The following is a 12,462-nucleotide window of genomic DNA, read 5'->3' on the forward strand; positions in this document are numbered from 1 at the left end:
ATGCACCCACAGGAGTCAGGCCCATGGTGCGGGTGATACTCTCACCCCTGCAACTGCTGTGGAAGCTCTCAGCACAGTTGGTGCCCATGCCGGACGGACCTGAGGTGCCGCTGGGGCACTTGTCTTGGGGGATCCTTTGCCTGAGGATGTGCCTATTTTTGCCACCTCCTTCATACTTTCAGAGCTAATTCCTACCTTCCTTAAAGCCGCCATACCCCTGGCCAGCTATCAACCCTATAGGGCCTGGCCTTTTCCTCACTGCGGCCCTGCTTCTTCATCTAGTCCTGCAGCTGGCTTTCGTGTGGGGCGGGAAATGCCTTTCCTAAACGAAGAGCCCTCCCTCTAGTTCCGGCTGAGGTGGGGAAAGGAGCGGGCTGCAGGTTCACTTCAACATCTATGTGCTCCTCCCTTACCTCCCTTTCAGGGACAACTCCTCAGCGTTGGCATGTGGGCTCTGCAATGTTTGCACTAAAATGTCTGCAGATTTGAGCATTGTCCGGAGTTGGAACGACAGGGTAAAATGCCTTTTGGTGCTCCAATCCAGCTAGGCAGCGTGGCACTACCAAGCACAGAGAAGGGAAAACTAGGTGTTTTTTTGTTTTGTTTTTTGCCTGCTCAGATGTGAACTGCCAGTAGCCAATCATGAGCTAAATAGTCCCAAGTTCCAAGTTCATCGTCATCGGTGTGGACTTGTTTCTCAGATCAGCGTTCCTAGAGCAGCTGCCACCTGGCCCAGGCACTGTGCCAGACATGGCGAGACAGGAAAATCTTTGCCTGGGGAAAGGGTGCGGGCACACAGTTTTGGGTAAGCAAGCTCAATGTGGCAGAGGGATCCTCAGCTCAACTGGTGTGGAAATGGCAGCAGGCGTATCTGCGGGGAGGTGATACCTGAGCTGCGTTTTGAGTGACAGAGACAAAAGGACTCTGGGATTAACGGGCCTGTGGTATGTCACCACAGAATGCACACGATTCAGTGGGAAGTCGGGGGCAGAGGCTGGGGTGAGCCAGTCCTGTGTGCTGCCAGACACCTGGGACTTGGGCAGAATCTTGAGGTTTCTTTGAGTCAGGCTTTTAAAAGGTGTGGGCGTCATTTGGGAGTGAAGCCAATGCCTTTCTCTGCACAAAGTATTCATGGGCAGCTACAGTATGCCTGGTACTATCCCCATTAGTGAAAAAGAATTTGCCCTGGAAACGTGTTTCAAAAGGGAAAAAAACTGAAGGAAGCTAGGTGATAATCATATGTACCAAGATTCCAGCTATCTATGGCTAATAGTCATCAATCAAAAGCTAATGAGCACCTGGCCACCAGCTTTTTTCACAAAATAAAATTTGCTTTCCTTTCTATAAATGCCCCTCTGAGTATGAGATTAGGAAAAGAGTGTTGACAAAAACAAATAAATGGTTTACTTCTAATTACACAGATAAGCATCAAGATCAAGGCACGAACACAGATTGTACAGATTGAGGTTCAGTGTCGGCTTCGCTGACCCATAATAGCTTTGGAGGCAGATTGAGCTGTTGGGCAGATGCAGCCATGGCAGACAAAAACCCCAGAAAATTGTCAAATGACTATGTTTGCCATTATCTAGGACCATAGGTTTAAAAAAAAAACACCCAAAACTCCACAGTGGGTTACTTCTTTTAAAGAAACTTATGTGGATGAACCATTTACAAAGTTGGTGATGGAAGTGAAGGGGAGAAACCCCGAGCAGAATTGGAAAATCACTGACTTTGATAGGCTGGGACAATGGGTGCCTTGAAGAATTGTGCCCTCCCACCCCCTTTCCCATCCATTTTTCCATTCTAGCTCGAAGTCACCCATTCCTCACGGAGCTTTTCCCATTCTCACTAGGGCCTGTTAAGCTTCTCCAGCTTCGCTACAATTTACCCCTTGAGCTAAAGCCAACCTCTGCCCTCCATTCTACCACCCTCTTCTGGCTGGCTGGCATCATATCTCAGATAACTTTGGCCATATTACTCATTTATAGGTGACTCTTCTGTTAAAACCATGTGCACAAATTCAGAGCAACAGATGCCATCAAATAGGAAACAAGGACAAAGTGATGACCAGTGGTGCAGGCTTATACAACAAATGCCATTCATGAAAACAAATGAAGCTTGTTTGCCGTGGCTTAGACCATCAAATAGAATTGGATTCTTACAGATACTCTATTTTTTTTTTAAAAAAAATCATGCCTATGTAATTCCTCTTCTAATAAACCAGCATACTGTATAGACAAGGCATGACCAATGTCACCTTGTGCCTTGGCATGGCTTCTGATTCTGTCCCTATGTAACAATCTCAACAACCAACAATTCTGTAGGTGAAGGGGAAACTTGGCAGCATCAGGAGGCACCCGAGTGCAGTTCAATACCTCCTGAGCATTTCAGAGTCCTCATTGCCTCCCCACCGATGCTATGCCACGGCACATTTTTCTTGTTCATCTTCTTGTCTTTCTCATTCCTTTCTCCTCCCTCTTAACTTTTTTACCCTCTTTTTCTTCATCCTAGCCTACTCTCTAATATGACTGAGAGCACCAAGACCATCCCAGAACCTTCCTGATGGGTTGTGATCGTCATGAATGGTTCAACAGATGCCCTGATTACTAAGGGTTTCTATCCAAAAAATGCTGTGAGCTCCCCCGAAGGACCAACTCTGAGTTTCTAAGTGAGAAGGTGGCTGATGTCATCAAAGACAGGAGTAGAATACACAGTGACTTTGAGACATTAAATACCAAACGCAATGTGAGCAAGGCGAATAAATCTTAACCCAAAAGAAGGAAAACCAGATTTGCTTCAGTGTGGGAGAAATTGATCTGGAAGCATAGCGGATGCTTCAGCGGATGGCTTCAGTCAGAAAAAAATCCAAACAGGTCCAAAATACAATAGCGTGACTCCACCTAGCCAGAGAGTCATCCTCTGCCTTCTTCAGCATTGACCAATATCTGTCGAACTATTTTACTCAGATTTTACATCTGCAGAAAAAAAGGCAAACTATAAAAAGTCTCTGGAGTCTTTTAAATCTAGATGATTGAGCCCTGGCTGGTGTGGCTCTGAGGCGTGTGTGTTGGCTCACGAACCAAAGGGCCGCTGGTTTGATTCCTGTTTGGGGCATATGCCTGGCTTGTGGGCTGGGTCCCCAGTGGGGGACCCATGAGAGGCAAACACACAGTGATGCTTCTCTCCCTTTTTTTCTCTCTCCCTTCCCCTCTCTCTAAAAATAAATAAATAAAATCTTTAAAAAAAATTTGGATGATCAAGTCCAACAGACAAACAACTTAGAGGTGGTCTTCAATCTTATGTTTTAAGCATGAATCTCCACGACAAACTCAGACATTCCAGAAATGTGTTGTTTTCTTCCCTTTAAATTGCCCTTGTTCCTTGAACCACCAACTCTCTCCCCTTCCACAGCTTTCTTTCCTCTCAATACTTGAGGAGTCTCCGAGTAACCGAGATCAACCCTCTCCCCCCATCCCTCTGTATACTCCACTTAACCACTGAGCTGCTTGTTCTCTGGGCCCCCTGAGGCTCCGCATCGATCACCCCACTGAGCTTGGTGTGCAAGAAGCTCGGTTAGGGGTCCAGGGCTCAGGCTGTCCAGATCCCACACAGTTGTCTCTGCTGACACCATCTAAGAGTGCTACCCGGAAGCTAAGTTACAGGTCCCCACTCACCTTGGAACCTGCCACCTTTATTCCTTTCAGGTTGAAGAGTTAGTAGAGTGAACCACATACATTCTACACTGAACATTTTGCTCTATTTATGTTATCCCCCATCTATCCATCCAGCCGTCATCAATGTATTTTTCAATGCATTTCAAAGCTTCAGATACCAGTACACTTCTTTTGTGGAATTTTACAGCTAACATCTTGTTTTGCAAGTGAATTGAGAATGACCAGAAATCTGCCTTGAATACGAAGGTAAGCATTTTCTGATACCTTGCTGATAAATTTTGAAAAATAGCTCTGACTTCTGGGTGGTTTTAGAAAAAACTCAGATATGAAATCATTTTACATTTAAAATGTGGTGATGGTGGTAAAGAGTTCTTCATTGCCTCCAGTAACTTCTCACCTTGCTAAATTATATGTTGTGTACCAAGGCAGAGAGAGAGAGAGAGAGACAGAGACAGAGACAGAGAGAGCCACCAGGTGTAGGACGTCCCACCTTTGCCGCACATACTAACATTTCTTGCACAATTAGCCATGGAATATTCTCATGTTGGACTTTTTTCACACCCTAAATTTAGCAAGCTAGAATTATCTTTTAAGAACCACTTTAAGTAACCCTTTTGAAAGAAAAAGTGCCCACAGAAGGAAACCTGAATTTCTCTGTGGTTAGAATGCAATGCCCTCAACTTAATTATTCTGCAAAGAAGCGAATTCTTCCTTCATTAGATGTTGAGAATAAAGCAAAGACAGTAATCCAGGAAATTCATTACACCTTGTAAGATCAAAAGCTAATATTCTGACTGAGACACAGGTGCTGCATTACACACATCCCTGCTTTATGCATTGTGACGATTGTGAACATTGAATTGCATAATTGCCTAAGGTGCCAGGCAGATTTCATGATTTGAAAGAATGGTATGTTGAGTCTTTAAGTGAGATCTAAGGACTTGTTCACTTTTTACTTTTTAACTTATAAAAAACTCAGTTTTTATTAAAGTGAGACATTCCCGTAGAATACAGTTGAAGCCATTTCTTTAAACTGACTTAAAAAGAGAAATGCATGAAGCTAGCTAACACCAATGAAGAAACAGCAGTTTTGAACGATATTTGTTCATAATTGTTAGTTTTAAAAAAGGGGAAGAGCTCAGTACTTGAAAAAGGTTGGTTAGAGAGTCAATGAAGAACTGTGGCCGTGTTTTAGGAAATTACGGTTACTCTCTCTTCTGCTCCTCATTTTGAGGTTAATTTGTATAGTGGAGTAAACATAACTAGCACTGGAATTCAAAGAATGGATCTGGAGCCCAGCTCTGCCTCTAATTAGCTGGGAGACTCTGGCCTTGTGCTTTAGTCTCTTTATGCCTCACTTTTCTCCTCTCTAAAATGGAGATGCAGTGACTACCTCAGAGTGTGGTTTTTTTTAAAAAAAAAAAAAAATCATCAATACATGAAAGAATGTTTTTAAAAGATTCAAAATGATAAGCAATATAAGCCATTTGTGTTTCTTAAGTCATAGAGATTTAGTCCTTCCCCCTAAATAAGAGGGCTAAGTGAATAGTCCATAAGTAAAGCATGTGTATTTCCCCTAATTGTCCTAATTAATACCGTGTCCTTTATTGAACATACATTGTCACTGGTGCTGCACTCAGAATTTGATTTGCTTTACTTCATTGGGCATAGCTCGTATCCACTGAATATGCTATTTGTGTGGAAGTCTGATATGGATAATTGTACATAGAGTCAAATACTGAGGAAAATCAATACGTAGTTCTAACTTTTCATATTTATTCATTGGCCAATGTGTGTTGAGTTCCTGCTAACTGCCAGCTGCTGGCCAATGAACAAAAACCAAAATGGCCCCTATTCCCAAGATATTTATGGTCTAATGGGATAGAGAGATACAAACATAACATATATGTGTGCCAAGAAGGAAAAAGTATGCAGTACCTGCCTAAATTAAACTTGGGATGATAAGAAGATAGAGGCGAGAAAGGCCTTTCTGAGTAAGAGACATTGAAGTTGAGACCAGAAGGACATGCGTCGGGGAAAGATCAGACAGATGTGCATGTGTGGGAACTTTGAGGCAAAGTAGAGCTTGGACTGTTAGAGAGGAAATCCAGTGTGGCTGGAGCCTGTTGAGAGAGGGACAAGGGGGGATTAAAGGGACCCAGGGGTCAGACCGTGTTGGGCCTAGTAGCCACAGTAAGGAGTTTTAATTTATGATAATGGGGTTGAAGAAGGGAAGTGACATTGTGCAAGTTAAGTGTTTAATGGAGATGGGATGGTGGACAAGAAGGGAAGCAAGAGGCCAGTTAGAAGGCTACTGGATTGGTATTGGCGAAGAGGACTGGGGTAGAGATTGTAATAGTGGCAGCAAGGAAAAATTGGTGAATTCAAGATATTTTGGGGAGAGAAAATCAGCAGGACTTGTTAATGATTTGCATGTGGGGAAGGAGGGAAGCGCAAGAATGTCAGTCAGATTTCTGGCTAAAGGACTTGGTAGATGGAATTCAGTAAGAAACGTTACTCAATAAGAATGAAAATTATAGAAGAAAAGCTTTGGGAGCTTTTTGAAGATTGAAATTTCAGTTCAGAGATATAAAATTTACTCATAAGACATACATAAGGAGATCTTAGATAGGAATTGGAATGTCTGAGTCTGACGCCCAGCCATGGGTGTGGGCGGGAGGCCCACACTGAGGGGTGAACATATAGATGGTATCGAAGGCTGTGGGAAGCATGAGATCACCTCCAGAGGGAAGGCTGGCCGTGAGACAGGATCCATGGCACGTCCTGAGGAATGACAGCTTTTCAGGACCAGGTGAAAGCAGAAGATGTGGGAAAGGAGGAAGAGTGACAGAGGCGGAAGGACAACCAGGAGGGGTGAGCTCGCCACAAGTAAGAGAAGAAGGTTTTAGGGAGCGAAAGATCAAAAGTCAGACCGTTCAGCCCTGGCTGGTGTGGTTCAGTGGACTGAGCGCTGGCCTGCAAAGCGAAAGACCACTGATTCAATTCCCAGTCGGGGCACAGGCCTGGGTTGCGGGCCAGGTCCCCAGTTAGGGTCATGAAAGAAGCAGCCAATCAATGTATCTCTCACACATTGATGTTTTTCTCCCTCTCTTTCTCCCTTCCTTCCCCTCTCTCAAAAAATAAATAAACAATCTAAAAAAGAGAAGATCAAGTAAGAGGGATATGAATGTGTCCACTGAATTTAGCAGTTGAGGGGCTATTGGTGGCCTGAGAATGGGCAGTTTTGCTGGTTGGTGGGTTGGAGGCAGAGTTGTGTTGAAAAGTGAATGAGAAGAAGCCATTCCTAAAAGACTGAAAAGAAAAATAAGTGAATCATCTAACTGTATATCAAGTTGGTGACATAGCCATAAAAATTTTTTTAAGTGACTTGATATATAGAATTTGATTGTAACTATCAGATGTAGTCTAAAGATCAAAAAAAAAAAAAGCAAAGAAATCTTACATTGTTGCTATTTTCGTACATTTATGTGTATATTCAGGGCAAAGCAAATAACTAATAATGTTAATGTTATTAGAGAATAATATTTTCGGTGAAAAACAAGAGATATTTGTGTCATATTTAAAAAGTAGAAGCCTGGAATCTTCCATTTAAATTGCAAATATCAATATGAATTCATTATTTATTTTCTATTTCTAAAGGACTTTTTTTTTCCCTAGATGTGTCTGCTAAGCCTGGACACCTAAAATTAATAAAAACCCAGAAGCAATGGCATCCCACTGTTTGGACTTCAGCCTTTAAATAACATTTTCCCTTAGAAGGAACCAGGGCTCTTTGGAAAAATGGTTGATTCAATCCTGTCATTCTAGAAAGCAAGGAGGAATTCCAAGACTACTGAGTCCTGTCAAAAAAACATAGGAGCCCAAATGAAAAGATTCCTATTGGGCTATGCATGTGTTGGGGCGAGGAATATGTACAAACCCCCTGTATCTTCCACAGAATTTTGCTGTACATCCAAAATGGCTCTAAAAAATAAAGTGTATTTAAAAAAATTTTTTTAGACTCCCTCTGGCAAAAGATAGGACACACCCTGGCTGGTACAGCTCGGTAGGTTGAGTGCCGGCCTGCAAACTGAAAGGTTGTCTGTTCGATTTCCAGTCAGGGCACATGCCTGGTTTGCGGGCCAGGTCCCCAGTTAGGGGCATGCAAGAGGAAACCGATAGATGTTATCTCTTACACATCAGTTTCTTTTCCTCTCTCCCTCCCTTCCCCTCTGTCTAAAAAAATAAATAAAATCTTTAAAAAACCCAAAAGATAGGGCAATCTGGGTATGAAAAGAATAATGACAATAAAATAAAACTCATCAAAACTATAAAATTCTTTGAGATCTAAGAACAACAAAATAGGTATTCATTGAAGGCTGCTAGGATGCTAAGCTCATCATTCTAAAAATTGGTAAAGAGGAAGGATCAAGCACTTAATGCACTTTTCCTGTACACGCTGTATTTCAGCGTGATCGAATAACTAGGTAAATTCTATTTAAAGCAAAGTCCCAGGTAAAACATGCAAAGGAAAATAACAGAATTACAACATTGTCATTTCGTAACCCTTAATGAACTACAAGAATTAAGCAATGATCACCTATGGCTGCTAAGTCACTATGGGAAAAGTTGACAGGTAACTTTATATCAGATAAATCTCTCTTCTCATCAGTAAAAGTGGGACTTTCAGTGCCTCCTGTGATACAGCCAGAAGTACACAGCCCCCACCTTTAAGCGAGAAGGATCCTGAATTGAATCCCACCTCTAGATCTAACTAGCTATTTACAGGAAACAGGGGAAATAAAGGAACAAATTAAATGACATCAAGAGGAAGCAATCTGCCAAATCCAGAGTTGCAGTCGTTTTACAGCACAAATGGCCTTGTTTCCTCAATGCATTTTTAAAAAAGGGACGACTATTATAAAGTTTTAAAAACTTGTGAGATATAACCAGGTGCAAACTTTCCATAATAATAATAAGAAAAAGTACTAAGTGATACTAAGTGAGTGACAGTGGAGGAACTGAGAACAACATGTACGGGATTTGTTGTTTTGTGTTTCGTTTTAAGACATTTTACTGAGCAGAGAAATGGAGTGGTTGCTGAGAAGGCATATGGCATCAGACAGAGCATTTTAATGATGGAATAGAGTGAGGGTTTTGGAGCACTAATGGGAGTAATTGAGTAGAGAGCATGGAAGGAAATGCCATTGGAATGAGGTCCCAAGGGAAAGCTTCAGCAGCACCCACACCCCTTGTGAAAGGAGCAGTCCAAGATGCGCTTGGATCATAGACCACCTTAATAAAAACATGCTTGTGGCAAATTAAACTGATGGCCCAGACATGGAAAGGAAACTAAGCGAACTTAGAATTTTAGGAGGGAGAAAGGCATATTGGCATTGCGCTAGAATTAGTACCACAGTTAAAGCTGACTCAAATTTTCAACATTGCTCTGAGTTTTAAAAAATTTTGATGGATATTATGTATTTGTGAGAGTCTTTTGTGTATAGCTCTCTTTATGTTGTGACAAGTGATTTTGGCTCATTAAGGACCACTCGGTGCTTGTTCCACACATCTTAAAAACATGTGAACCTTCAAAATAATTAGTATTCTCTCTAGCCCTAACCAGTCTTCATAATAAATGTTTAAAATGTTGTCACTTCATATGTAAATGAATGTAGTGGTTGCCTCATTCTCCACAGGCATTCAAGGGTTGTAAATATTGTGCTATCGTTTTTCCATTTGGCCCGTAATCAGAAAAGTAGCTCTGTTGCAAGCAGTAATTATCTTACAGTGTGTTTCGAAATCCTATTATTAACCACATTTAGACCATATGAACCTTGAAAGACTAGTTGGCATACTGTCATGCTGTAATCACATCAGTTGTTACTCTCATTAGGGTGAAGAATAGCAAACACTTCTTTATTACTTTCTCTCACTTTTGCTTTTCCTTGTGAAGAGGTTTTCAACACAAATTGTTAATCATATGGTCTTTGGAAAACTGAGAGGCACTGCTAAACGTTTAGCCACAGAATCTCTGGAATTTATTGCATTCTTCCATTTCTCCTAGAGGAAATTCTTTACAATTTAATCTCATTATACATAACCACACTCATACATAATTTTACATAGGTGCACATACAATTGGATATAGGCTTTATAAAAAGGGGTGGTCATTTTTCCCTTTCCATTCTTTTTGTTTTGCTTGGCTCCTCCATCTTCCTCTCTTCCTCCTTTTCCCACATCAGCACCCAGGGTCATCTCTGCTGAGAAGCTGGGGCAACCTCCCACATTCTCTTTTTGCTTAAGTATTTTTAGACCTACACATATGTATGTATTTATATACACAGGCATCCATTTCTTAAAGCATCGCCTTATAAACAGGACATCATAGCATCTCTTGCATCTCACATTCACTATGGAACAGCACCTGGTGGAAACTGTTCCTGTCCTTGGCTTTAGCTCCAATTCTTTTAGTAGATGGCTGGACAATTCCCCAGTGTGGGTATGCCATTGATGAAGCTTCAGTTTGTTTAGGTTTTTGCCCGATGAATGGTCACACAGTGAACCTCTTTGTTTACTCTGGTGGTCTTGAACCCACATCCTTACATGTGGTTATTTGTATTTCATAAGTTCCTCAGGAGTAGCGCTGCCACTAAATTCATTTATTTTTTTTAAGAGGTATTGTCAGAGTGCTTTCCAAATACTGGAGGAAGATGCCCTGGCTTGGTGGTTCAGTTTGTTGGAGTGTTGTCCCATACATCAAGAGGTTGTGGGTTCGATTTCCGATCAGGGCACACACCTAGATTGCAGATTCAATGCTCAGTCAGGGCATGTAGGGGAGGCAACAGATCAATATTTCTCTCACATCCATGTTTCTCTCACATTGATGTTTCTCTCTCTTTCTCTCCCTTCCTCTCTCTTTAAAGTCAATAAACATATCCTTGGGTGAGGATTTAAAAAAAAAAACTAGAAGAATATAAAGTCAAGACAAGAAAGATGAACGTGAAAAAAAATGCTTCCTCCCTGAACTCAAATTGTATAGATTGAATATAGGGGACAGAGTAGTATAAATACCAACCCAGTTGACATTGTTATGAGTTCTCCTAAAGATTGTGGACTTCCCTAGGTCACTGCCTCAGCCTCCGTGGAGGGGGGCATTCGCAAGGTGTACATTGAATGACACTATCGGACTGTGTACCTGGAGAGATTAGAAAGGAATGGTAAAGCTATGAAGAGCACTGGTTTGGGGAGTCGAAGGGACTAGCTTTCAGTTGCAGTTTTACCACTTTCTGTTGTGAGACCTTGGGCAAGTCATCAGCTTTTCACGCTTCAGTTTCCTCATCTGCAGTGTGGAGAAAAGGACACCAGTCTGCGAGGGTGGCTGCGAGCTGAGTGCTTGGAACGCACTAGGAGGAACAGATTATGTCTCAGGCGCCTTCATTATAACCTTTTCCCACAGCTGCCTACCGCTGCATCCCCCAGCAGATGAAAACCTGTTGAAGGCAGGGACTGTATTGAATTCATCTCTGCATCATTACGTACCCAAACTCTAATTTGGTTTTCCCTTCTCCCATCTCAGGGTCCTTTGCTCAGTCAAATCAGCATTGACTAAAAATAAGAGCAATAACAAGAATTTGTTACTAAGGAAAGTTTTGGACTTAAATTAAAACAGTAATACGATAAAGAACAACCGTGGTCCACTACTCGGATTCAACACTGCCAACAGTTGATAATCTTTTCCATACATTTCACAATCACTCCTTTACAGCACCCCTACCATTGAGTATTTAAAAGTGAATTCCAGATATTATTAATTTGTGTATTTCTTTTTTTTAAAAGATTTTATTTATTTATTTTCAGAGAGAGGAGAAAGAGAGGGAGAGAAGCAGCGATGTGCAGGAGAAACATCAATGGGTTGCCTCTCGCACTCCCCAAACTGGGGATCTGGCCTGCAACTCAGGCACATGCTCTGACCGGGAACCAAACCAGCAATATTTTGGTCCACAGTCCAGTGCTCAATCCACTGAGCCACACCAGCCAGGGCAATAATTGTGTATTTCTAACAGAGGTTCTCAAAGTGTGAGCTGGAGAACCCTCAGGGGTTTCTGAGACCCTATCAGGAGGTTTGCCAAGTCAAAATTATTTTTTATAATAATAGTAATATGTTGCTTGTCTTTTTCACTCTCATTTTTGTATGAATGTATAGTGGAGTTTTTCAACACAGACTGAATACTACAGCAGGTCTGAGAATCCAGCTGTCTCCTACTGAAGCAGATGTGAAAGAGAGTTGCAAATTTTTGCAAATCTGTTTACAAAAGTGTAAAACAATGTCCCTCTCTTTGGTTTTTTTTTGTTTGTTTGAAGAAATAGTTATTTTTCATAAAAATAAGTACTAACATTTAATAGGTTTATTGTTGCTATTTTTAAAAGAATTAAATGGATACTTTAAAAGTTTGTCAGTTTTAATTTCTAATATCAAAAATCTATCTCACACGAAGCAAAGCTCTTCGAGGTCCTCACTCCTTTCCTAAACTAGTTTTTAAGTTGAGATTTAATTCACATACCATAGGATTGATCATTTTAAAGTATATAATTCAGTAGGTTTTAGTACATTTACAAGGTTGGGTAATCATCACCAGCTGCTAATACCAGAACATTTTTATCACTCTAAATGGAAAGTCCAACCCGTTAGCTGTCATTTCCAATTCACCTTTGCCCCACTCCCTGACAACACTGATCTAGTTTCTGACTCTAATTTGTCTATTGTGGACATTTTACATAAATGGGA

Source organism: Pteronotus mesoamericanus, unplaced genomic scaffold (assembly GCF_021234165.1).
Source record: "Pteronotus mesoamericanus isolate MK-2021 breed Mesoamerican mustached bat unplaced genomic scaffold, CSHL_Meso_final contig_169, whole genome shotgun sequence".
NCBI lineage: Eukaryota > Metazoa > Chordata > Mammalia > Chiroptera > Mormoopidae > Pteronotus > Pteronotus mesoamericanus.